Here is a 26,554-nt window from a genome sequence, read left to right as displayed (position 1 = left end):
GCAGACGTCCAGATCTGGGACACATCCAGAACCCCTCATGGAATCTCGACCCCTGAGGCCTAGAGGAACCTCAAAGGTCACCTATGCCACACCTAAGCACCAGCTTGCACACCTCTGGTGATGGGGACCTCACTACTCCTTAGCAGCCCTCGTGCCCTCCGCCTCCAGGCAGCCTCCCAAGCTGTTGGTCCCAGGCCCCCCCTCTCTGGTGCTTCTGAGCACTCATTGCAGGGACGGGGACCAGCAGGAGGAAAGCCCCTGAGCAGAAGCCCCAGGATGGCAGGTGATCTGGAGGGTGGGAGGTCAGGGAAGGCTTCCTGGAGGAACCGGCCAGTGGGGAGGCAGGCATGCTCCTGATGCCTGGAGTCTCACATCAGGCTTGACCCACTACCCCGACTCCCTGTGTGACCCTGGGCCAGTGCTAGCCCTCTGGGGCCCATGGCCGCCTTTACAAATAGAGACACTGCCAGAAAGGAAAGCCACCTTCCGAGATGGTGCCAGCTCCAAGCCAGTCATGGGGTGCCTGGCTGCGGCCTGGAAGCAGAGCTGTTGGGCGCCGGCTCGGGTTCTACCCACTGGGCATCTACAGACGACTGTGGGCTCCAAGGACATGCCCCTGTGCTCAGCTGCTGCCCGTCCAGGCTGCACACAGCTTTAAGAGTGCCTCCTGGGGCATTTCGCGAACTTGCCAACCCAGGAGGCCTGCCCTGCTCCTCCTGAAGCTGCTCACATGCTGCCAGCCACCAGCAGTGCCCAGGCAGGCCACAGTTCCACCACAGACCTGGGGGCTGTAACCACTGCTTCCACAGGCAGGCGGGTAGGTGGGCACCTGGTGAGAGCATGGATGAGGCCATGGGGCTCCACTCAGGCTGCCACTGGGCCCCAGGCACCCAGCATCAGGCAGGCGGCAGGTGATGCCCGCCAAGCACCAGGAGCCTCCCAAATCTGTGGCCACTCAGGCCCTGCCAGGCCCACCCGGAGCCTCCCAACCTCCAATGGCACCAGGAGAACCACCCAGGTGATGGGTAGAAACCTGACCCCAGGAGGTGCTTAATACCACACTATGGCCTGCTGTGATGCCCAATCCCAACCCAGGACTCAGACCCCTACCCCCATAGCCCAGCGCCAAGCCCCAGCCCTCTCCACCTGGACTCAGCTCGGCCAGCCTCACCCTTGTGGGCCTGGACCGTTCCCTAATGGGACCTGGGATGCCAGAAGAAAGGAGCAAGGAAGGACAGGTGGCAGGGGGAGGAGGTAGAAGAGGGGGACAGTCACAGGGAGGGGTTCTGACCCCACTCACAAGGTGGCACCAAACCACGGCAGTCAGGACTGGGCTCTGGGCTCATAGGGCCTAGGGTCAAGCCCAGTGCTGCCTGTGACCGTTTCTCCCCTCTGAGCCCTGGTTCCCCACCTGTAAAAGGTATGGCAAGCCCTGGCTCACCGGGGTCTTGAGGGGTCGAGGGGACAAGGGGACAGTGGACACTGACAGCTGGAAGACGGGGCCTCTGGCAGCAGCTCAGATGAGGAAACTGAGGCACGGCCAGGGGAAGTGTGACTCCCAAATGTGGCCATGCAAACCTTCACCCCTTCTGCCACCCTAGAAGCCCACCTGGTGGCAGAACAGGTAGGGCATCTTCCCTGCCTGGGGGCGTGACACAGCCAGGCCCCCCTCCCAACTCCCCTCACCCTGCCCTTGTCATTCCCCCAGCACCCCAGCCCCCCACCTGCCCTTCCTGGGGGCCGGGATGGGGGTGTCAGTGCTTGGAAAGCATCCCAGCAGCCACTGCCAGCCAGGCCACCTGTTGACACCACACGGTGCCACACTCCGGCACATAAGGCCTGCATCTTGGGCTGCCTGCCCTGCACAAAGCCCACCACCCACCTCCCCATCCCTGCAGGGGGCGTTCTGCCCTCTACACTGCCCTGCACCCTCCTGAGGCTCAGCAGTGCCTCTGAGCCTCCCCTACTCCCACCCTGGACCACAAGACTCCCACCAACGAGGACTGGAGACCAGGCATTCATGCATTCATTCATCCGTTCATTCATCCAATTTGACAAATATGTATTGAGCACCTTCAAGGGCCAGGTGCTGGGCTAAGCTTGGGAGATTCAGGAAAGAAATGGACAGAAACAGCACACAGCCTGCCCACCTTCACCTGCCCTCCCAGGTGGGGCTGCCCAGCCACCCCTCCACCCCCTGCCCTGCCAAGCTGCCTCCCAGACTCCCCGGGCGGGTGAGCCAGGTAATGACAATATCGTGAGTTTCCAGGGAGGGGTCCAGGGTGCCCACATGCTGGCATCTCTACTGAGTCGGGGGTCACTTCCTCCCTGGAGCCAAGCCACTTGGTTCCTCAAAGAGACCCCATGCCAACCTGTGCCTCAGTTTCCCAGGCTGTCACAAACAGGGTTAGAATGTAGGATGCCTGGCTCACAGCGGAGACACCGCCACGGCAGGCAGATCAGGACCCAGGGCTGTCAGGCCTCCACTCCCCCTACTGTCCCCAGCCATCGGCCTAGCCAAGGCCTCCACAAGCTGCCTCCACAGGGCTGCCCACCTCCCCTCCAAGCCCACCCTTACAAGCTCCCTCCCCACCTCCCAGCCTGGGTCATGCTCTCCTGGGAACACCACCTCCTCAGGGGAATCTTCACTACCTAGTAACAGCCACTCCCTGCACCTCGGCTTCCTCCTCGGAGATAAATGAATCAGGTCATGAAAAGTGCTCAGAATAGTGCCTAGTGCTGCCTGCGTGGCCCCTGTATCCCCAAACCCCAGAAAGGATGCCACCCCTTCTCCTCTGGTCTTGGTCTGGGTCCAGCGAGGAATGGGCCACCCAGGCCTGGGCATCCTCCGAGGCCACAGTGAGCCCCTGGCCGCTGCCTCCCTGACCCCTGCCTCGCTGCGGGCCCAGGTCTCAGGGCCTGTCACCCATGTCATTATGCCTTCTCCTTGTCAATGTCCCTGACACCCCCAGGCAGCTCAGGACCCCAACCAGAGAACCAAATGGGAGAGCACAGATCTGCCTCCAGAGGGCCACCGCTGGGCCAGCCCTGCTTCCACCATCGAGGCCCCAGGGGCCCACTGGTCTCCCCACCTGATTGGGGTCTCTAGTCTACCACCCCTCCTGTCCCCCACCCCCACCCAGCCAGCCAGCCCAGCCTCCTCACCAGGACACGCATCCTTGTCTCTGAGGGCAGCTTGGTTGAGGTTTGGTAAGTGTGCAGCCCACCTCCAGCCCAGACTAGACTTGGGGTCAAGAGCCCATGTCAGCTGCCCACCCACCCGGCAAGCCACCCCCCTACAGCGAGGCCTGGCACAGGATTGGAGACACAATGGTGGCCCCCACCCTGCTGCTGCTCACATACCTTCCATGGCTCCCTATGGCCTACAAACCAAGTACCGGCTTTTCAGCCTGGCCCACTGGCCCCTCTGCCCTTGCCTCCCTCACAGGTGAGGAGGGGGAGGGATTGTAGGAGTCACACCTCCAGGCACCCTCTTCTCTCTGCCCAGAATGTCCCAGGACACACCTCCTCATGCTCAAGACCAGACCAGAGTCCCTCCTCCTCCAGGAAGCCTGCAGGTACCCTCAGTGCCTGGGTCTCCCCTATCACGTTTCCATTCATACGTGTACCTGCCAAACACCCTCTGGGCTCCAGACCCCATGATAGGTGCTGGGTGGGGGTCAGGGGTGAGCAAACCCCATCACCCACACTCAGAGGGCACTGGTTGGTCAGTGGGGGCGGGGGGACACACACTAACCAGGCAAAGGATTATGGCAATGGGAAGTGGCATGTGACCCACAGAACCATTGATTCCCATCCCTCCTGTGATTGCTGGGGGTAGCAACCACGGAGGCCTCTCTGAGGAGGTGGCCTTCAGGCAGGGTAGGATCCTCCCAGAGGGTGGTATGGGCTCCCAAGGTGGGGAATGTACCAGACTCTCCACTGAGCCCCACGAGCACAGCACACATCAAGTCTGTCCCCACTGGCATCTCAGAGCCCTTTCATGCCCCATGTTCCATCACCCCCGCCCCCATGTGTGATGTCACCCCCACCACAGACCCAAGCCTATGAGCCCCATTTGACACAGAGGCCGGCCGGACGGGGCAGAGCCGCGGGAAACCAGGTTTTCCAGTGCTAAGCCCAGGGCTCCTTCTCTTCCACCCCAGCAAATCCTGAGAGCTTTAGGTGTTCAAGCCCAGGGGAGGCTGACCACACGCGGGCAGCCTGCAGAGCAGCCGAGCAGATGGCAGGAGACTCACGCCTGGACTCAGCCACTGCACCCCAGGCCAGCTTCTCAGATCCTCAACTCAGCCAGGGACTGGCCAACCAACCCAGAAAGCCACTGAGACTTCAGACCTCACAGGGATGATTAAAACCCAAGAGCAGATGACCACCTAAGCTGCCATGTGTTAACAGTAATTGTGACATTTGCCACATATTGGGAACCTGATTTTTGACACAGCCTGATGATTGTCGGGGTCAGTAGGTCCTGAGTCTCCGCTGCTTATTGGGTGGGGAGCTTCTGCGGCTCTGAACCCCCGCTGACGTGCCCTGCACAGCGGGGTTCAGGAGCCTCCCCGGCTGCTGTGAGGATGAGGAGGTGAAGCTGGTCCACACTCCGGTGCGGGCGAGAGTCGAATCCGCTCTAATGGTCATGCCAACCACGGGGCCGCGTGGCCAGGTTCCGGTCCCACGGCACCTCCAAGGGCACCTGTGTGACTGGGGTGACCCAGGCAGCCCTGGTCCACCCTGCCGTCCTGGAGTGAACGCTCACAGGACCTCCTTTAGTGACAGAGTGATAAGGGACAAACCATGCGGCCACTGCGTGATGACTCTCAGCTGTTAAGACAGGCCACGAGCAGAGGGGATCGGGAGCTTTCTCCTCCGCAGAAGAATCAGGTTGACCCCCACCCCTGGACCCCCACCCCCGCCTCCGGATGGTGCGGCTGGGAGTGGAGGCCAGACGTCAGCGATTTCGGGACCCAGCTCGAAGGGCCGGCCTCCGCACCGACGCGCACACCGAGGCCGGGGCATCGCCACGTGGGGTCTGAGGCAAAGAGCCCAAGGAGAGCGGGGTCCCGGCGCCGCTGTTCGGGGGAGCCCTGGAGGAGGCGCCCTGGAGGAGGCGCTTCCGCCACCAGGGCGGCACCCTCGCCCACCCGATCGACTGCACGCTCAGGCCCAGCGGCGCGCGTGCGCGGAAGGCAGGGTTCCCCACCCCCACCCCGACCCCTCGCGGGCCCCTCTCCCTGGTCTGTCCCACGTCCCGGGCCCGCCAAAGCCAGCGCAGACACTCACCCGGCAGGCCGGTCCTCCGCGCTCCGAGTCAGCCGAGCCGCGCCGCGGGCTTTATCCCCGCCTGCGCCGGCCCTCCCCGCCCCCGCGCCCCCCTCCCCTGCCCTGCCCTGCCCGCTCCACTCCACTCGCTCCCCCCTCCCCACGCCTTCCACTCCCCTCCCCGCACCCCCACCCTCACCGACCCTCTGACCAACCCCCCCACGCCCCCGGCCCCTACCCCTCTCCCCGCCATGCCCCCTAACCCTCTCCCCGCCACGCCCCCTACCCTTCACCACCCCCGCCCCCTGCCTTTTACCCCCTCGCCCCGCCCCCTGCCCCCTGCCCCCCCGCCCCGCCCCCTGCCCCCCGCCCTCCGCGCAAGTCAAAAGGGCCCACCCGGAGTCATGTGGGAGGCGGGGGCGCGGGGCTGGGCACTCCCCCGAAGGATCCCGGAACGCTCCGGCTGGGGCCTCGAATAGGGACTGGGGCTGCAGGGTCCCAGGGCTGCGGCGGGCACCCTGGTCCCGGCCAGAGGGCAGGAGGGTCCCTCCAGCGCTGGCCTGGGCTCTGGGGCCCACGGGGGACAGGGCGGTCCCTAGGGCCCTGTAACAGTGGGAGCGAGCGGGAGGGGGCGGGAGGGGGATGGCGCACGGAGACCCAGGCCCTGTAGTTGGGGTGGGGAAAGACTGGGGGCTGTCCAGGGCTCCGGCCTGTCTCCCCACTGCCTGCTGCAGGCTGGGAAGAGGGTCCCAGGGCGCGTTCCTTGCTGCGCTGGAGGGAGCCTCACTGCATCCCCACCACTCCCACCTGCCCACACAGAAGGGCCCGGACCCTGCAGCCTGCCCCGGCTTCACTCCCAGGTGGCAGCCCTGGGCTCAGCAGGCCCTCACTTCATCCTTTTGTCCCCATTTCCTCCAGGAGGAAGTGCAGGGAGACAGGGGAGGCGACTTAGGGGACCCCACCCAGGCCCCCCGCCACCCACACCCAACCCCCACCCCACATACACAACTTCTAACATAGTTCCTTCCGCAGGAAGTGGGAACTCCACCGGTGGAGGAGGGGCTGTTCCTGCAGTCCAGGGCCCGGGTCACTTGCCCCTCCCCCATCAGGATGCTGCCCTAGGCCTGGTGATATCAGGAGGGGGCGGAGCCCTCGTACCTCACCCTGGAAAGGATGAGGGGGCGTCTCTCAGGCCAGCCCAGCCCCCAGGACTCTACCTCCTGGGGCAGAGAGCGGTCACTAAGAAGTCCACCCTTATCCCTGCTCCCCCCAGCCACCAAGACAGCTGCCCCATAACTCACCACCCCCTGCCTAGGCACCCGATCCACCTGTGCCAGTCTGGGGCTGCCCAACAGTCACTACCCCCCCCAGCCCAGGGCTCTTCCCAAGCTCAGTGCCCGCATTCTCCTCAGCCGCCTGCCCGAACCTCTCCTGCTCCTCAAGACCCCGGCCAGGTGCAGAGACTCACACACCTGCCACCAGGCTGCTGCTCCCACGCGCCCTCTGTCTGGCTGCCCTTCTCTCTCCCTACCGGGCCACCTCTTCCAGCCTCCCGGTGAGTGAACCTCCCCTGCCCCAGCCACCTTCCACCACTACAGTCCCAGAAGCCAGGTCTACCTGGAGTCACCCACCAGGCTGGGCCCCCAGACCCTAGGGCCACACTCGGCCCCTTTTGATCTCCCCATGGGAGGATACAAACCTCAGGGGATTATTGTACACAAATGGCCTAATGTCCAGCGAGTGGACAGGACAGCTCCACAATGGCAGGCCAAGTCAGTGGCTCAGACAGGACTCCCAGTCCAGTGCTCATGCCTCACCTCCCAGGATGACTGAGAAGCCAGTGTGGAAACCGCCCAATGGGAAGCTCTGGCAAGCACACACACTGACCTGCATACACAGAGATGTGTGCTCACGTGCACACACACACACACACGCCACAGAAACAGATGACCAGATCAGATGCCTGTGCCAGGAAGATGGCCGGCACATTGCCCCGCAGCAGTCCAGCCCCACGACGCCCACCAGAGCCTCCAGGGACACCATGAGCCCGAATCCTCCATGTCCTCCTGTCCACACAGCATCTTTACACCATGAGCCCTGCATCCTCCATGTCCTCCTGTCCACACAGCATCTTTCATCTTGCCTGGAAGGCCTCCGCCCAGGCTGGAAGGAGGATGGCACAGCCACACCAGCTGTGGGCCAGTCACTGCCCTCCCTGCGGCAACCCTGACCCATCTTGGAACAGACACAGCTGGACTCCTGAGTGTTTCCAAAGCCATGGCGTCTGTAACATGCAGGTTCCCAGGCCACACCCAGACCAGGTGCCCCACTCACATGCGCACATGTGGCCCCGCCTTGCCCTGGGCAGGAGGGAGCCGTGTTCTGACGGCCCTAACCCTCCCTGCCCCCAGCCTCCCACCCCAGAGCTCTGTTATAACACACCTGCCAGCAGCAGCTTCCGTTAAGAGCCAGTCGCTCTGGAGTACGGGGTGTTGGGTCGGAAATTGTGCGGCTCCAGGATTCCAGACAGGAGGAAGCCCACATGAAGCCTGCCCTGGCCCTGGCATTAGGCCTGCATGCCCACGGTCCTGCTGCCTTCCTCCTGGGCCCCATTTAGCCAGCGCCATGCCACCCACATCCAAGGCCCCTGAAGGCCAGTACCCAGAAGTGGGCATGGTGTCCCGGAGGGCATGGAGTTTCATTCGGAGCTCACAGCCTCTGAGAAGGAGCCTCTCCCCGCCCCAGTCCCTGAGGCCCTGCCAAGAATGCAGAGGCCCCCAGCAGGCCCAGAGGAGGCCCCTGATCTGGCCTCCCGGAGAGTTCAGGGCCTCCCTGGCACACCAGGCACAGCCCCTACCCCTTCTGTGCCACACACCAGTGGACCCTCAGCAGACACAGCTGACTCCAGGGCAGGAACCGACCCCCAAGCTCTCCAAGGGTCCGCATGGCCTGATGGTCCCTCCTGCTGGCCGGAGGAGGCTGCCCAGGAAGGTCCTCACCCACCAGCATCAGCCAGAGGCCCCAAAGTGGTCCACAACGGGGGAAGGGCATGAGGCCAGCCCTGAGCCCACTGGGCCTGGCTGAGCCTCCACCCCAGGTGCCCCCTGGGAACTGCGAAACCATCCCGTGCATGCTGTGTGCCTCTGGGCCCCTCTCCTGAGCTCCCAGACCTTGTTAGTCACCCGCACAACATGGCACAACATGGGAATTATGAATCCATCACCAGATGAGAACACACAGGAACTGCCCCTGGCAGTGCCCACAGAGTTGTCGCAGAGGCTGAGAGGGCAGGGTGGGCAGTGGGCGCGCTGGCTGTGGGAGGGCTCAAGCTAAGCCTGCTCTGCAGAAAGGATCCAGAGTTTGACTGAATTCCATGTGCCTGCCTGGATGGAGCCAGGCCTTGGGCCCACAGGCCCTCTCCACGGAGAAGAGGCCATGGCTCCTCCTCGGGACCCCTGGACCATCCAGGGGACAGGGCCCTGAGGGCCATGAGCATGCAGCCAGCACTAGGCAGGCAGGCAGCCCCTGCTTGCTGTTCCTGGCATGCCTGACCCCAAACCCAGGAGCAGAGTCACACCCCACCCAGCACCTTCACGGGAACAGGAGTTCTGCCCTCTAGCAGGAGAGCCAATCCCTCACGCCCACCCAGCCGCCCGTGCTCACTTGGGAGATGGGGAGCTGGGCCGGCCTGTTCCTCCACAGTGGGACCCTGTCAGCAGGGTGTCCAGGAAGCTTGTGGTCCCTGAGGGTGGCTGGACCTTGGGGCCACTTCCACCATACCCAGACGCCCTGGGCAGGGCAGCAGGCATGTACACCTCTGCTGTGTCACAGAAAAGGAAGAGCCCACGCTTAGCCACTGCCAAGCGCACCACCCCCATATACCCATGACGCCCCTCCCTGAACCCAGTGTCCAGTCCCATGGAAGGCGGAGAAGGCCCAAGAACCCCTCTGTGTAGTGGCCTCGCATGGTGCCCTCAGCACAGGCAATGCCCATGTCCGTCCTCAGAGCAGTCCTGGAAGGTGCCCATCACCCCATTTTGTGGATGAGTAAACCGAGGCTCAGGCTGTGCAGTCAGCGAGAGCTCTGAGAGGCTGAGACAGGATTCAGGGCCTACCCAGGGTGGGCACTTTCTCTGCATTTTCTTTTTAAAACAGCCAAGCCCTACACTCCATGTCAGCCCCAGCGGGCACGGTCACCCTGTGCTCAGTCCCTGGGATCCCTTCCTCTGTGCCACCCAGGGCCCGTGGGGTCAGGGGGACAGGAAGGGGGATCGAGATCATGGAGCTAGCCAGGGCCACTGGCCAAGGCTCTAGTGGACGCACGTCAGAGGGGCCTGAGGAACCGCGGGAAAGAGCTCTGACCTGGCCTCGGGAGGCCACGTCCAAAATAGCCAGCCCCGCACGGTGAGGGGACTCAGCCGGCATGCACGTAGGCCTCTTGGCCCCAAGCGCTGCCAAGCTGGCTGCAGAAGGTCACAGCTATTTCTGGGCTGGCCCGATGGTGAGACGCAGCCTGGCACCCCCAGAGCCAGTGCACACGGCGCCACTGAGGCCCAGCGGGATAGGGCTACCCCCAGGACACACGGTGGAGGGGCTGGAGGGGCCCGCAGGTTCCCCATGGTGCCTAGATCCTACTGGGGGGACCAGTGCTGATGGCCTTTCCTCTCTGAGCCATCTCCCTCCCAAAAAGCACGTGCAGTGCTGAGTGGATTAGTTTCATAGTCACACCACTGGCTTTTACAGGCCACCAACACATGCCAAGCCTTGTGCTGGGCACTTGGGTTGACAAAGAACAAGACCTCGTCCCTGAAACAATCAAGAGGGGGCAGAAAAAGCGGGGCTCGGCCACTGTCTTCAGCTCCTGTGACCCTGGCATACAGGAGGAGGGTGGTTTGTGGCAGGGAGGCTGCTAGGCACACACAAGTCCACCCCATGCACACAGAGGTGCCCCACGCCTCGCCAGCCCACAACGCCAGTGCTGCCAGCACTGACTCGGGCTCCATCTACCCTAGGTCTTGGCCTTCCCCATCTGACAAATGGGGAACCTGAGGCTCAGAGAGGGTGCGAGACTCAGCCGGTGACCCCAGCTCAAAGCTCAGCTCAAAGCCAAGGCAGGTGGGTTCTCTGGGGTCCAGGGGAGGGGACAGCTCCTTTCCACCCCCGAGGCCTGGCCATTGCTCAGCCCATGGTACAGGAACAGGGCTGTGTGACCTGGTTCCCCTCCTGGCTCCCCATTGTGAGCTGTGTGATGGGTACATCCCTCAACCTCACTGTGCCTCGGTGTGCTCATCTGTAGCATGGGTTCGCTGGAAGGCTGTCCTTCATGGACCTGCCCTTGGTGTTCTCCTGGGATCGGAGGGACATTACCCTTTCCAAGAGGCCTCGCCTGAGTCCCTGGAACACTGGCACTTTGCCAGGTACCCACAGGGCTGTGAGGACACCGAGCGCCCCAAGAAGACCACAGTTCCCAGCAGGTGCCTCAGAACCCTCAGGGGAGCCTGCGTGGATGGGGCTTCTTCCCCGCAGGGCTTCTTAAAGCCCCTGTTCCTCCACAGATGTGGGGACCTCAGAGCCAGGCAGGTGGCCAGCAGGGCATTTCTGGAATGTTTTTGAAACCAGGCACTAGCAACAATGGTGCCTCACCGAACCCCACCTTGGCAACTCCAGATTGGGCCAGCCCCACTCCCCCAGTCTGGCTGGGAGCCTGGGGGCCGGGGCCTCCCGACTCCTGCCTGTCTGTGTGGCTGTGGGCACTTCTGTGATCCTGGGGCCTCATCCATGACACGGAACCTCAGACAGCCCAGGCCATGGCATGAGGGGGTGGCAGGCAGGCCATGTGGGCTGTGACCGCGGTGACCGTCCGCAGCAGGGGCTGGGCAGAGCCAGGCCTGGTCACCTCCCTGACCCAGGCTGTATGTCCCCATGTTCGTCACAGTCGTGGTGACAGTGGCTTGAGGGTAGCAAGTTTAGCTCCCGGCTGCAGGCATTGGCTGCCATGACAACAGCCAAGGCCAGACTGGATGCCCAGCCCAGGTGGGTGGCAGGCAGGCACTGCCCCAGGGAGTGGGCCCCCGCAGGCACCGCTGGGCACCCAGCCACGGCCCCTCGCCAGCTCAAGCAGGGCAGGAGGGGGCCTGGGTCACATGGTGCATCCTGGGAGCTGGGCACACTGGGCAGCCTGCACTGCCCGCTTTGAGCACCTGCCCAGCTCCCAGGAGAGGAGGGGAACTATCAGAACCAGCGGACCTAAGGGAGACCTGCTCTCCCAGGCATCTGAAGGCTCAGCAGGCAGGTGGGGAACACACCAGGGAGGGGCCAGAAATCCACAGGCGCTTTCCAGAGGACCTCAGCTCAGAACACATCCTGCCAGCCTAGGGGCTATGTGGAGCCCTCTGCCATCTTATGCCCTGCCTGCACAGCCCCTCAGGGGCTCTGGGCATCGCCGTGGTGCCCAGAAGGGGTGGGCAGGAGGTCGGGCCACAATCACCAGGCCTGCAGGCAGACTGGGTGCCGGGTCCACAGATGGAGGCTCCCATCCCTCCCATCCCCCTGCCCCACCAGGAGCTGCCACCAAATAGCCCTGGACCTGAAGGGTGGATCTGGGGATGGAGGGAGCTCACAGGAGCTGATCCCTACCCCGCCAGCTCCAGGGCTCAGAGACAGCCCCGGGCCAGGAACTTTGCCCTGTCTGGCAGTGCTGTGGCCAGGCCATTCACACGGGCCTGTTGGATGCTGCAGCTCCCAGGCCTCCCCTAGCAGGGCCCAGGGAGGACTCGGAAAGGCAGTGGTGGGTCAGCACCTTGGGGACTGAGAGGCCCTCAGGCCACACTGCCTTCATGTTGGGGCCAGGGATCCCCAGGGAACCATGCAGACTGGAACCCCACCCTCCAGAATCAAATGCCCCACCAGTCCACCCAGATGAGCAAAGAAAACAGGTTATCCACATCAGGGCGTGGTGACGCTACACGGCAGCGTGGGTACCTCACAACCTTGTCTGTGCCTTCACTCAACTCCCCAGTGGCAAGGCACTCTGTGAGGGCCGGGGAAGGGCCTTCTCACTCTAGTCTCTAGCGCACACCAAGCTCCTGCCCTGCCCTGAGCCCTGGGTGGGTGCCAGCATCCCTCTGTTCCCCAGCAGCTGGTGATGTCCCCACAGCACTGGGAACCCGGGGGCAGGGCAACGACACTTTCACCCTATTTTACGGACTTCTGAGAGCTGCTCAGGACAGAGTCTGTGTAGGCGGGGGTGCTATCTGAATTTATTTTTTGAGATAAAATTCATAACACATGAAATCCACCATTTTAGTCTTTTTTTTTTTTTTTTTTTTTCAGACAGAGTCTCGCTCTATTACCCAGGCTGGAGTGCAGTGGCACGACCTCAGCTCACTGCAACCTCCGCCCCCATGTTCAAGCAATTCTCCTGCCTCAGCCTCCCAAGTAGCTGGAATTACGGGCGCCCACGACCACAACTTGCTAATTTTTGTATTTTTAGTAGAGACAGGGTTTCGCCATGTTGGCCAGGCTGGTCCCAAACTCCTGACCTCAGGTGATCCGCCCACCTTGGCCTCCCAAAGTGCTGGGATTACAGGCGTGAGCCACCAGGCCCAGTCATTTTAGCCATCTTAAATGTAACCTTCAGTGTTTTTAATATGTTCACAGTGCTGTGTAATCATCACCACTAATTCCAGAACACTTCCATCACCCCCTCCCACCAGCAGTCACTCCACCCCTCCTCCCCCAGCCCCTGGCAACCACAAGTCTGCTTTCTGTCTCTGTGGACTTGCCTGTTCAGGACATTTGCTGTGAATGGCCTCACACACCACGTGGCCTTCTGCGCCTGGTTCCTTTCGCTTCTCCTGGCGTTGTAAAGGCTCAGCCACGGCGCAGCCTGAGTCTGTGCCCGCTCCACCTGTTGGCCGCCTATATTCTACTGCAGGAGTGTGCAATCTTTTGGCTTCCCTGGGCCACGCTGGAAGAATTGTCTAGGACCACACATAAAATACACTAACGCTAATGATGGCTGATGAACAACAACAACAAAAAAAACCTCATGATGTTTTAAGAAAGTTTACAAATTTGGCCAGTCACGGTGGCTCACGCCTGTCATCTTACCACTTTGGGAGGCTGAGGCAGGTGGATCACTTGAGGTCAGGAGTTTGAAACCAGCCTGGCCAACATGGCAAAACCCCATCTCTACTAAAAATACAAAAATTAGCTGGGTGTGGTGGCGGGCACCTGTAATCCCATCTACTTGGGAGGCTGAAGCAGGAGAATCACTTAAACCCAGGAGGTGGAGGTTGCAGTGAGCCAAGATCCCACCACTGCACTCCAGCCTGGGCAACAGAGTGAGACTCCATCTCAAAAAAAAAAAAAAAAAATAGAAAGTTTATGAATGTGTGTTGGGCCACATTCAAAGCCGTCCTGGGCCGCGCTGCGGGCTGGGCAAGCTTGTTCTACTCTGTGGGCCTGCCACATTTCGTTTATCCTCAGCTGATGGACATTTGGGTCATTTCCAGGTCTGTCTGAATTTTACTCTCAGGGACTGAGCCAGGGGGCTGTGCAAGGTTGGGAAGAGGGCTACACCTTAACCATCACCCACAACTTCTGTTCTCCCAAGACCCCATCGGGTACGGGAGGTTGAGGTCCTACCAGATGCACCCTTATGGGAGCCCCAGCTTTGTGCCCACGTGTGTGAAGGAATGGAGAGGGCAGGAGAGGGACTGGAGGTGGGGAGGCCTGAGAGCCCAGGCCAGCATGTGGACTGTGGGGACACAGGGCAGGCAGGCAGAATCCACACCTTCTAGGGTCTGTCCGGGCTGTGCCAGGCTGCCAAGGGAGGACGCTGGGCAGGTCAGGGAGGAAGAGAGGTCCCAGTGGCCAGGGGAGTTGGGGAGGGACTCTCCAGGATCCCCAGCAGAGAGGGCAAAGGGTACCTCCCAAGGGCCTGACCTCCTCCCCTGGAGAGAATCCAGAAGGTGAAGGTGGCATCAGAGATGGGCCTTAGAGGACAGGAAAGATTTCTGAGCGCATTTTTGGAAGTTCAAAGCGTAACCTGCGTGACCTTCCTTGCACATACAGTGGGCACAGGGCAAAGACTTATTTCATTCGCTCAGTGGGAACGGCAGGAGGCAAAGCCGGCTCAGAGGAGGATTCAGGGCGAAGTGCCTACAGCCCTTGAGAGCTGGCAAGATGGATTAAGAGGGAAAGAAGAGGCGGGCTGTCGGTGGCATGCAGGCAACACAGCCATCACCACTCGCCATCTTCTGTGCCACACAGAATCCACTTGCACCTCTACCAAAACTGTAGTTCACGCAGGATGTCAATGAGTCTGGGCCCCGTTTGATCACAAACACTGGGGTCACACATCCCCAGAGTTGGCCTAATTGGTCCAACAGAGCAGAGTGGAAGAAGTGGGCATCCAGATGGGGGCACGGCTTGAGCAAGGGCCAGAGGCAGGAGGGCAGGACTTCCCAGGGGGACACCCCAGGGAACTGCTCTCCGGAAAGGGCGGGCTCTGGGTGGCAGCAGAAAGAGGACGGCAGGACTTCCCAGGGGAAACCCCAGGGAACTGCTCCCCGGCTTCTCAGAAGTGCTTCAGGGCACGGACAGGCCTCCACAATCCCCAGTCCAGGCACATCACAGAATCAAGTGCAAGGTGAGGAAATGGAAAGTCCCCGGAATCCCCAGATGGGGCAGGAAGCAGCCGTGGGTGGCCGACAAGTGAAATGGTGACACCTGAGCCCAGATGCCTAAAGCCACTGCCCAGAGGGGCTACCGAGGGTCACCAAGAATCTGGGATACCCATCTGGCATCCTGGGTATCCCCACCACTGCCCCCACCAGTGTCCTCGACCTAAGTCAGATCAAAGCCCCCTCCGCTCAAAGCCGCCAGTGGTGCCCACGTCACTCAGGAAAGCCAAAAATCCTTGTCGCCCTAAAGGCCCCACGCGAGCTGTTCCCTGCCCTCTGACCTCCTACCACTCCCCTCTCCTCATCTGCTGTGGCCTCACCTGCCTCCCAGCTGTTCCTGCAACTTGCCAAGCACAGTCCTGCCTCCGAGCCCTTGCACTGCCTGTGCTGGTGGCCAGGAGCATGCTCTGTCCCCACATCGTCCGGTGCTGGCCCCTTCTTACCACTCGGATCTCAGGTTCAGCATCCTCCTGTTCCTCCTGCTAGCCACCGAGACCTGTCCTCTGTCCCCCACACACAGTAGGGATCATCTGTCCCCCTTCTGGCAAAGCTTGTCAGCCTCTCTCCCCACACAGGACAAGAGCCCGGCCACAGCTCCACCCTCGGCTCCCTGGTTCTCAATGGGCACCGTACACAGCAGGTGCTGGCTCAGTGGATGTGTGAACATATTCAACTGTCCTGTGAGTGGGAGTAAGGCAGAGACAAGCATCCCCAGTGATGGATGAGGATGCTGAGGATGAAGAAAGGAAGACCCGCCAGCAGCCATTCCTTCTCACCCAAGCACTCCCAGCAACACAGTGACCAGGGCATCTGTGGGTGGACCCAAAGTCACTGCTTGGGTGGTCTTGGGGAAAACTGGCTCCGACCTCAGGGACCCGGAGGTTGGGGGGCCTGGAGGAAGGAGCGTCTGCTGGGTGTCTAGCCAAAATTGCCTGGGGAGCCCCCAAGGAAGACTGGACATGCCAAGCACCCAGAAAGAACTGGGGGCCACTTCTGCATGGGGCCCACAGGATCAGGAGCCAGGCATGCAAGGCCCAAGGGACCTGGGTCCCCACAGCCTCGCTGCTCCCTCACCAGGGGGCCAAAGCCCTAAACAGTACCAGAGAGGTCCTGCTCATTCCTGGGTCAGCCCCTGCAGCCCTGTTCATGACTTGTCTGTCCCTGTCATGGACTGTGGGCGGCAGACAGGGAGTGTTGACTGACCCATGCCAGGTCCCCAGGATCAGGCACAGGGTCAGGCCCAAAGCAGGTGTCGGTTAACGCCGTGGGATGAGGATTTCTGGCAGTTTAAATTACTTCTTGAACACTCCTGGCAATGTAGACAGTCAGTGCCCAATGAGTGCTGCCAGTTGGTGGTACTGGCAGCCTGAGTGCCAGGCGCTGCTCTATGCCCTTTATATGTAAAGGCTGTGTGGCCCCCACAGTGGAGACAGGTAGGTGCGGGAGGGAGCTCAGAGCTGGGACAAGCTCACTCAGAGCTGCTGCTCCTACTTCCCCACGCACCCCATGGCTGCCTCCTCCTGGAGGCCCTCAGGGGGTCCTTGAGGATGGAGCCCCTGCCTCTGCAGAGATGCTCTGCCCCCAAGCCTCTGCTGACTCAGTACCACCTCCCGAGGACCCGTCCATTCTGTCCATCCAAATCCCACCTCCCTGGAGGCCCATTCACCAGCCCACACTTACTGGGCACCTACTGAATACCATGGCTATACTGTGGGTGCAAGAGAGTTCACGAGGAGAAAGGCTCAATTCCTGGCATGACAGCAAACTTGGCAGAGCAATCAGGAGCTGGACTCATGGGGGCCAGAGACCCCAGGACCCTAGGACGGGGGAGAGAGGCCCTCAGCTGCTGGGGGGCCCTGCCCCAATGGACCCTCCAATCCTATGAGAGTCCCCTATCCTTGATCCAGTTTCTACCCCAACCCCCTGAAAGGGGGAGAGGCACAGAGGCCCCGAAGAGGGCCCACCTTGTCCTGCACTGTCCGTCAAGTACAGCAGCTCCTCAAATAACACTGTTGCTTTCAACGTGGTTTTGTGATAACACTGACGAGAAAAAAAAATCGCTTCCCTTTCAGGGCCATTGCGTGGCATGTGCATGAGCTCCCCAGGTCTGTGTGGGTTTTCTCCCTGTCCTCCGGTTCCCCCATACCCCAGTGCTGTGCACATCCGGTGAACAGGCGTGTCGCCTTGGCCCTGGCTGAGTGGGTGTGGCTGTGCATGGGAGTGTGCCCCGCGAGGGGATGGTGTCCTGAGCAGAGTCAGGTCCCACCTTGTGCCCGGAGCTGCTGAGACAGGCTCAGCCACTCGTGACCTTGAACTGGAATTAGTGGGTTGGAAAATGAATGAATAAATGAATAAAAATTATTGCAAAATAAAAATCCGTCAAATAGACATAGACGAATGCGTGGCAATACAGGAAGCCGCCACGTTTGTGATCGTTTGATTTTGAAGTGCGTGGTGGCAGGAGGAGCTCCCGACCACGGTTGCTGTGAGATGTGTGTTCCGTTGCCACTCACTGACCCACGGAAAGCTGGGGAAGCAATTCTCTTCCCTGTTTAATTCACTTTTCTTACATGTATGTGTAGCTCACATTTACTTCAGTGTTTAATGTTAGAAGTGTTTGGGGTCTTCATTGGAAGCCTGGTGACGTTTTTGTGACCAGAAATACCTGGCAGTAACTTAACTCTTATCTATATCTATCAACTTATGGGAACACTAGTGTCCTTAAACCAATTTTCACTTAAAACTGGCATCGTTTTGCTTAAAGTTGCAGCTTCCAAGAACTTATGGATGATGTGATGTGAGGACTTACTGTACACCATGCCCAGGAAAAAAGTCTAGGGTGCCCCTGTGGCCAGCCTGGGCCCAGCCAGGCCATCTCCCCAGGCTCGGGACTCTCAGACCAGAGCCTCCCCCAGAATCCCACAACATTCTCCCATCTCAGCAGCATCGGCAACACCAGGGAGGGCAGTGCCACGGCACACACGGTGCCCAGCCTCCTTGGCCCCGCGCGGGGCCGCTGCAGCCTTTCCTCTGGGGCTGCGTGCTGGTTGCATGCCCTCTTTCACTTACTATCTCGAATGAGTCAGGAAGGAGAGGCTGATGGGGCTCATCCTGGGGTTGGCCCAGGGCTCTGCGTCTCTGACCTGGGGAGCTGGCTAACCCTAAGTCCCGTCACTCCCTCCGAATCAGGGGCACCCACACCCCAGGGCTGCTGGGAGGCTGGACGGAAGAACAGCGGCCCTGGTGCACACAGGAAGTGCTTGGGACCAGCCAGGGACCCTCCTGAGACATCTATTCCTGCTCTGGACCGGCCCGCTGGCCAGGCCCCCAACAAACAAGCCCCCGGGCTGCCCGCAGGCACCTGGATCCGCCAAAGCCCCGGTTCTCACGCTCACTTCCTCTTCAGGGGAGGCTGGGGATGCTTGCCAGGCCCGAAACCCCAAGACACTCTCAGGGAGGGCTTTACCCAAGATCATGAGTAGGCACCTTCTAAAGGGATGAGAAAGTGGAAGCAGGGGGGGAGGGGTGGGGGGAAAGTGAGGAAAAAGGGGAGCAGGAGGTATGGGGGAGGGGAAGAGGGGTAGCCAGAGGCGGAAGGGCCAATCCTCAGCCTGCCCCCACTCCACCCAACTCCTGAAGGCAGGAGGCCGGGACAGGCGCGAGGCCACCAAGAACACAGGGCGCAAGGCCCCACGGAGGTCAAAGATCCCCCTAGGGCCAGGTAGTCCCTGCTGGCAGTGTCCGTGGGAAAGGCCCTGGGCCTAGCCAGCTACACTCAGGCCTGTCAGTGGGCACTGGGGCTGCCACAAATGCCGGGGCAGCTGGACCCATCCTGTGGAGTGGAAACCCAGGCCCCTGAGCCCACTCCAGGAGGGTCCAGACCTACAGGGTTATCTGGGGGAGCCCTCCCTGAGCAGGGCGCCAGAGGGCTGGAGGAGGTGGTGGAGAGAGGGGCTCTGCAGGGGCTGCCCTGGGTTGAAGCTGGAGTGGCCTCATCCGTGCCTCGAGACTGTGAGCTTCATGGGACTGGGCCCTGCTGGGGCCACAGCGGGGGAGGGGTAGGTGACTGTGTGGATGGACAGATGGATGCGCTCGGTAAATGGTTCTGTCCATGCTCCGGCCCACGTGCTCCAGTGCCCTGGAGCCCCGCTCCACCTGCTGTTCTCTGAGCTCCCTGCCCCCGCATGCTATCCTGGGACTCCACGGCACAGACCTCTGAGCCAATGGCTGTCCTCACAGGCCCGGGGCCCCTCGGGACGGCCCTTCCGGTGACTTCCTGCCAGGGAGGCCAGGGGGAGGGGTAAACAAGGCCTCCAGATGGCTTCCTGTGGCTGGGCAGCCGTGGGAACAGCCCGGCCCGGGGAGGCCACCAAAGGAGGGGAGGGTGGGAGCAGGGGCCAGCCAGCAGCATCCGTCAGCGGAGCATCTGCTGAGATGGACCCGCTGCCCTCTTGGAGCCTCCGACATGGCGGGGGGGACATCACACCCTGTTTACAGAGGGGGACAATGAAGCACAGGCAGGCAAGTTACCCCAGGGCCAGTCCACCAAACCCAGTGTCCTCCCCTCCACACCGGAGACTCCCGTCTCTCTGGCCTCATCTGCAAAGGAGCAGATGAGCTGGCTGGCTAGAGGTCACCTCAACGACAGGACGTGCAGATGGGCAGGTGCCAGCTTGTCTGTCTTCCGTCCCAACACTGCCACTCCCCAACTGTGCTACCTAGCAGAGTGCCAGCCTCAGACACCAGCTTCCCTCCCTGGGAAACAGGACGACCATGGCAGCTGCCACCAGGGGACCCTGAGGTTTAAGGATGTGCCCTGGGTGAGCTCCAGCTGCTGACCCAGAAGACGCTCGCGACGGTGCCATTAAGAGTGATGCCGTTCCGTCAGGTCCTGGGTCCCCAGGAGGAGCCTGTCCTCACCCGGCTTGCCCCTTCCTGGTGCCTCATGCATGACTCCCTCCGTACTGTGATGCCATCTCCTCCCAAAAGCCCACCCTGACTACCTGCTTCCTGCCCCACCACGACCTCTAAGTCTTGGGGACACATGCTCCAGGAAGGGAACTGCCATCTCCTACAAGTCCTACTCACCCATGGGATTTCTCTGGGGTCAGGACCACCCCTCTCTGCCTACTGCCATCCCCACGGGGCCAGTGTGGACCCGGGCAGCCCCCGAAGAGTTATGGGGAGGCAGGAGCTACACAGCAGCCAGGATAGGGATGAAGGGGCTGGCAGACACACAGCCGGGCACCAACAACCCTCCCATCTGACCCAGGGTTCTGCCAGTGGGCCAAGAAAGACTCACCCCGGCGCCGAGACGCACATCCTGGCTGTCCATGGCCTCACTTAGGAGAGCCCATCATGGGGGTGGGGGATGGCTGGTTAATAAACAAGCATCCGACCAGACCCAGAGGCCAGGGTCCAAGGGTGCCATCGGGAGAGGACCCCAGTCAACACCCAGGGAAATTTCAAGTGACACTGTAGAACAGCACCCGAGGCCGGCACGGTTCTTGTGAAATGAAGCAGAAGCCCAGAGCTACTGCAGCCGTGTATTTCCCAGGCTGTTTGAATTTTTATAATGAACATCACCAAATGTGTGACTAAAACAATAACCACATGTTTGGGCCTGGCACAGTGGTGGGCCGGGCACAGATGTGGGCCGGGCACAGTGGTGGGCAAGGTGCAGAGGCGGGCCAGGCACAGAGGTGGGCTGGACGCAGAGGCAGGCCGGGCACAGTGGTGGGCTGGGCGCAGTGGCTCACACTGTAATCCCAGCACTTTGGGAGGCTGGGGCAGGAGGATCACTTGAGTCCAGGAGAAGCAGCCCAGCCAACATGGTGAAATGCCATCTCTACAAAAAATAGCTGGGCATAGTGGCGCATGCCTGTGGTCCCAGCTACTCAGGAGGCTGAGTCAGGAGAATCGCTTGTGCCTGGGAAGCGGAGGTTTGCAGTGAGCTGAGATCGTGCCACTGTATTCCAGCCTGGACAACAGGGTGAGACTCCGTCTCAAAAAAGAGAAAACAATAACTACATGTTTGAAGCGTTGTTCAAATGTTGCCTCTCCCCCATGTGAGCTCCTTGTGGGTCCCGCAGTGCTGCCATTGCACGTCCCCAGCCTGCCCCAAGAACACAACCTGGCAGGTAGGGAAACTGAGGCACCCATGGACAGCCCTCCCCCAGGTCACAGGCCTGAAAGAGAGTAAAGGGCATGCCACCAGGACCCCGTCCATCCATTGCAGTCACCGACTCAGAAGCAAGCAGCCTGGCTTAGGTGGCTGGAGCTCAGCTGCCGGGCCTTTGTCCTGGTCCCCACCCATCTGCTGTGGGGGCCGGGGTCTCCCCCAGGCTCCCCATTCTCCAGACACAAAAACGAAGGCCCAGAAAGGGCAGGAGCAGGGAGAGTCGGCAGAGCCAGGGCCAGGCCTTGTAGCTCCCTAGGGCCATGCGGAGGGGACAGGGAGGCCACCGAGGGGAGGGGCAGCCGGGAGCCCCGGGCACCCCCAGGGACCCCCTGAGCTCCACACGGCAATTCCCAGCAGATGGGCCTCTGGGCAGCTGGCCAGAGGGAAGCAAAGCCCGGGAGGAAGGGCCTCTGCGGCTGACCCAGGACGGGGAGATTAAAGGAGAAGATGTTTGGCTTGGCAGGGGCCCCAGGACCAGGCGAGCCAGAGGAGGGGGCCAGCGTTCCAGGCTTCAGTAGAAGATGCCAGAGTGGGGGTGCCAGGAGTAAGAGGCACCCGCTCTAGGGGCAAGGGCGGAGTGGATGAGCAGGTAAAGCACACCGTGTGCCACAGCAGGGGTGGTGACAGGGACCTGAGGCAGGCGGGCAGAAACCCTGGGTGGGGTGGCGGGGAATCCTCCGAGCCCTCCCGAGCCTCTTCCAGGAAGCCTGAGTCACAGGAGGGACCCAGGGCCAGGAGAGCAGCCGGGAGCACCGGTCCCGTGGGAAGGGGACTGAGATGGGGACAGGGACAGGGCAGGGCCACCCGTCACCTCCTCTAGTTGGGCCAGGCCTGGCTTCGAGGTCTCCGTGGCGGGTGAGGACGAGGCCGTGGGAACAGGCTCCTGCAGCTCCCCAGAGGGACTAGGGGGTGGTAGAGCTAGACAGAGTGGGTCCAGCCCATCCTGCAGAAGGGGAAACTGAGGTCCAAGAGAAAAGCCTCCTGGACGATGACGTCATCAACTGAAGTGTCCCCTGGGCAGCCCAGGCCCGGACACTGGGGAGAACAAGGCAAGAGTCTCCCCAGCCAGGCCCTGAGCACCCTCATCCAGGGGTCTTCAGGTTCCAGAGTCCAGTTCTAGCATATCCACCCTCAGCCATGGACCCGAGACCCTCCAACTCCCAGGGTTAGAGACTTCCTCTTGATGCCCCATTTCCAGGACCCCACCCCAGGGAAATCTGATCCCCGCAGGCCCTGCTCCACCTCACCACCTCACTCTAGAACATTCCCTGGCTCCTGCCACTCCATGCCCCAGGATGGGAGTCAGGGACTTGAACCCTAGTATGCTGAGTCTGGGGGGTTCCCAGATGCCCGTCTGCCCACATCAGCAACGCTGGCTCCTGCAGGGGTGCTGGAATCTCTGGGAGTTGGGAGGCTGTGCCTCAAGCAGAACCAAGCAATCAGGGAGTGCTTCCCCAGCTTATAACCACTCAAATGGTCCAGCCTGTTATTGGCAAGTGCAGAGCAGAGACTCCAAGGGATGTTATGCCCACCTCTGAGGGTCACCTAGCAGGAGACCTGGGCCCCACTGGCCCACTCCACCTCTCATCCAGCAAATAAACCCTGAGCACTGGCTAGGCCAAGCCCCAGGCAGAAGGCACAGGGGCCCTCTTCTTGGCCATCCCAACACCACTGGGCGCTGACCACATCTTCCAGGGCCAAGGGCTCCAGCCTGGGCACCTCCAAGCAGGCCTCAGGCAGACGCCTCCCTCCCTGCTCCGCCTGCGCTGACTGTCCAGGGTCCTGCATCCAGGTCTCGGCCCGTCCAGGACTGAGCCACACACAGCGAGGCTCACACATAATAAAGGCAGGAGCCGGGCCGACCCTGGACAGAGAGCAGGCTAGTGGTGCCAAGCCCTCAGAACCAGGGGCAGCAGGAGGAGCAATGCCCAACTCAGGTCCAATTTCTGCAAAACATTTTGTTCAACTCCCTTCCAGCTCTGACGGGCAAAGATAACAGAATCTCACTGAACTATCCAGAAAGATCACTGCCTTTTATGGACAAGAACACTGGTCCCAAAGAGGTCGAAACCAGGCTCCACAGCCACCGAGGCACTCAGGCCCCAAGGCAGGGTTCTCATGCCCAATACCCGCCCCGCCACCTGCCTTGTGAGGATCTGCAGGGGACGTGCACCCCACCTTCACCTCCTGACTCACTGGACTCCCAACTGAGGCCAGCGGGGAGCATGTGCCCAGCGTGGGGCAGCCAGGTGGCGGAGCTGTCATTGTTCTGTACTTGTGGTAGGAGCTGGGCATGGCAGAGGCCCTTCCCAGCAGGACTCCTGCCCTCTCCACCCAACCCCAACCCAGGACAGGCCTTACAGCAAGAAGTTCCAGCCCACCCGGGGGCTCCATTCAGGTCACTGGGACCTCCTTCAGAGAGCCCCAACTGCCTGGAGCCTGTGTGACCTCATGAAGTGACAGAGCATCAGCCTCTCATTGTATAATGGGCAGACAGCCTGTCCTGTTGTCACAGGGACCCACCAGGATGGGGTTGGCACAGCCCTGCACACCCTGGCAGCCACCTTCCCCGAGCCCCGGCTTCCCTGCCTGTAACACAGCTCTCACTCTGGCTCCAGGAGCCGCTCTGGCCCCGAGGAGGTGGCTAGAGCCACATTCAACACAGATCAACCTGCGTTCATCCCCCTAGCCCTCTGGGGTCTTCCAGCCTGGCTTCCTCCCTGGCCCGGAAAACAGCAAGGGAGGAGAGGCTGTGGGCTCCAGGCCCCCAGCCAGCCCGGCTACCCTCCCACAGGAGTACCTGGCTCAAGGGCAGGTCCCAGAGAGCACAGCCCAGGCTGTTTCCTTCCCTGGATCGTTCATCCACTGTGTCTGGAACCCCAGCGGGCTCAGTGCACTCAGGACCCGCACGTCAGCTTGTCGGCTCCACACATGCAGCCCATCGGGTTATGCGTGGTCTTGTCCCACGTGAGAAGGGAACACTGAGACTCAGAAGGTGACATGACCAAGCTGGCGTGGCCAAGCTAGCCCTTCCCAAGGCCACCTTCTCCCCACCCTGTAGCCCCCATCCCCACCTCATCTCTTCCAGGCCAAATCATCAGCGGTGCCCTTTGTCCCCCGGGTGCCTATGGTGCAGCTGCTCCACTTGGCGCCAGCTCCTCGGGGCAGGGCTCGGGACTGTCCTGTTCCCAGTGGGCCAGAGCAGGCACACACAGTAGGTGCTCCAGGGCTGTGGGCTCGGTGAGAGAGGAATGCTGGATGGGCTGCCCGGGGCCAGATTCCATACCACCTGATGACCTGGAGCTGCTCACCCCACTGGCACCATCACCCAAATGACCAGAACCCTCCCCTGCCCATTTACTGACCTTTCCCCAAAAAGGAGGCATGGCCAACGTTCAAATTCCTGCTCTCCTCCCAGCAGTGGCCCTGGCACATCACTTCTCCCCTAGGGTCCTTCCCTGTCTCTAGGGCAGGACGGTCATATGAACACTTACCCCAGAGGCCTCAGTCCTCTAGGATGAAGGGAGTTAAAATGCATCAAGTTTTACGTATGAGTCCATCACGGTCCTGACCGATGGCACCCACAGCCCAGATAATGGGGCCAGTTCTGGCTGTACCGCAATCACCAGGCACTGCCAAGGAGCCCCACCTTCACATGGCACGGGGTTACAGTCACGGCAGGGGTGGGGGTTACACATCAGGTTAGGCCTGCTTCCTCTGAGCCAGTGGCAGGGTTGGCGGGGGCAGGTGGCCAGGACAGGTGGGAGAGGGGAGGCAGCCCCATCTATCCCCAGCCAGGGTGGCCCTTGGCAGGCAACAGCAATGAGTATGCTGCATTTGCACTCCTTCTAGAAGCATGAGCCCTGACATGAGGGCACCCCTACATCTGGGGAAGACACCAGGAGAGGAGCCAGGGGGGCACGGGAGCACTCCTACATCTGGGGAAGACGCCAGGAGAGGAGCCGGGGGACATCCCCCGCGCGTAGATGAATGGGGGCTGCAGGAGGGAGGGGTGGCCCACGAACCTACCCCGGGTAGATGAACGGGGGCTGCAGGAGGGAGGGGTGGCCCACGCACCTTCCCCAGGTAGATGAACGGGGGCTGCAGGAGGGAGGGGTGGCCCACGCAACTACCCTGGGTAGATGAATGGGGGCTGCAGGAGGGAGGGGTGGCCCACGCACCTAAGGGGAAGTGGGTGTGCACTGGGCAATGGCCCCCAGTTCCCCTCCAGGAGGAAGGTAAACCTGAGGGCCCACTCTCAGGACCCCAGCTGAGCCCTGAGCCATGTGGTCATCCCTGACCCTCAGTTCCGCTTCCAAACCAGGAGGCTGCCACTAAAGCAGCCCAAGACTGAGTGACACGTGCCTGGCGGGAAGCGATGCCCCACCTAGGGGTCCTTAGGGCCACACCCTCGGCTGGGAGGAACAGCCTGTCCTTATTTTCTGAACTGTCTTTTGTACAACAGCCTTGGCGCAGCTCAAAGGATAAGTGAGGTTCTCAGGGTCCTGACCTGAGGCGCCCCGAGGAGGGGAGACACGTGCACCCTCTCTGCCAGGTGAACACCTACTGGGCCATCGGAACCCACAGCTCGTGCCCCACCCACACTGGCACGGGCTGTGTCCACGTAGCCCTGATCCCGCTCGGCTAAAGAGCGCAGCTCTCAGCTGCCTTAGGTAGCTGCCAGGACCCTCCACCCTCTGCTCAGGCTCCTGGGTGGAAGGAAGCACCCGTCCCTGTCCCCGTCCCACCTCGGGGAGGCCCCCCTCTCTCCAGGGAGGCTGGCCTACCCGATTGGCAGGCGTGGGGCACACTCTGGGCCGCCCCCAACCGCACACACCCCACTCGCGGGGCGCCGAAGTCAGGCGGCGGCGATGCCAACCCGACCATGTAACTGTGCGAAGTGCAGTACCTCCTCCTGCAGCCCACGGCCACTCCCACCCAACTCTGAACTCCTCCTGCAGCCCACGGCCACTCCCACCCAACTCTGAACTGTGCAGAGAGGACGGGGCTCATCGGCCCTCGGACCTTGCCCAGGTCCCTGCCTATGAGTCCTGCAAGCCGGTCCAGGTCAGAAGGAGGGATGGGAAGTCTTTTTTACCTCACACATGTTCACCCGTGTGACCAAGCTTCACCACTGTCCTGCCAGGAAGACCTGTCATTGCTCCCATTTTACAGGTGTGGAAACGGAGGGGCAAGAAGCCAAGTATCCAGCAAGACACTGGGAAGCCAGGCCCTCCTGCCTCTAGCCCAGCCTCCCAGGCCCTCCTGCCTCTGGCCCAGCCTCCCAGGCCCTCCTGCCTCTGGCCCGGCCTCGGGCTGCTGCACTTGCTAGGAAACACCACTGCGGGCAGGGAGGGGTGCCAGGGACCAGAGGGAGTAGGTGACAGCAAGGGCGGCCAGGGTGGAG

The 26,554-nt window shown here is 61.5% G+C and overlaps 1 protein-coding gene across 5 annotated transcripts in view; it reads right to left on the bottom strand.

Annotated features, from left to right (window-relative positions):
- PTP4A3 (protein tyrosine phosphatase 4A3) overlaps window positions 1-26,554 on the bottom strand; it is a 46,307-nt gene that overhangs the window by 17,270 nt on the left and 2,483 nt on the right. For 2 of the 5 annotated variants that reach the window (XM_008972855.5, XM_003819489.6), the window contains exon 1: window positions 5,299-5,385. The exons of the other annotated variants lie outside the window; for them this stretch is intronic. The gene's annotated coding sequence lies outside the window, so the exon portion shown is untranslated. Of the gene's footprint in view, window positions 1-5,298; window positions 5,386-26,554 lie in introns of those variants that run through there. 5 annotated transcript variants of the gene reach the window in all.

The sequence above is a fragment of the Pan paniscus genome, chromosome 7 (assembly GCF_029289425.2).
Source record: "Pan paniscus chromosome 7, NHGRI_mPanPan1-v2.0_pri, whole genome shotgun sequence".
NCBI classification, from domain to species: Eukaryota; Metazoa; Chordata; class Mammalia; order Primates; family Hominidae; genus Pan; species Pan paniscus.
This window is presented reverse-complemented; position numbering and strand designations above follow the sequence as displayed.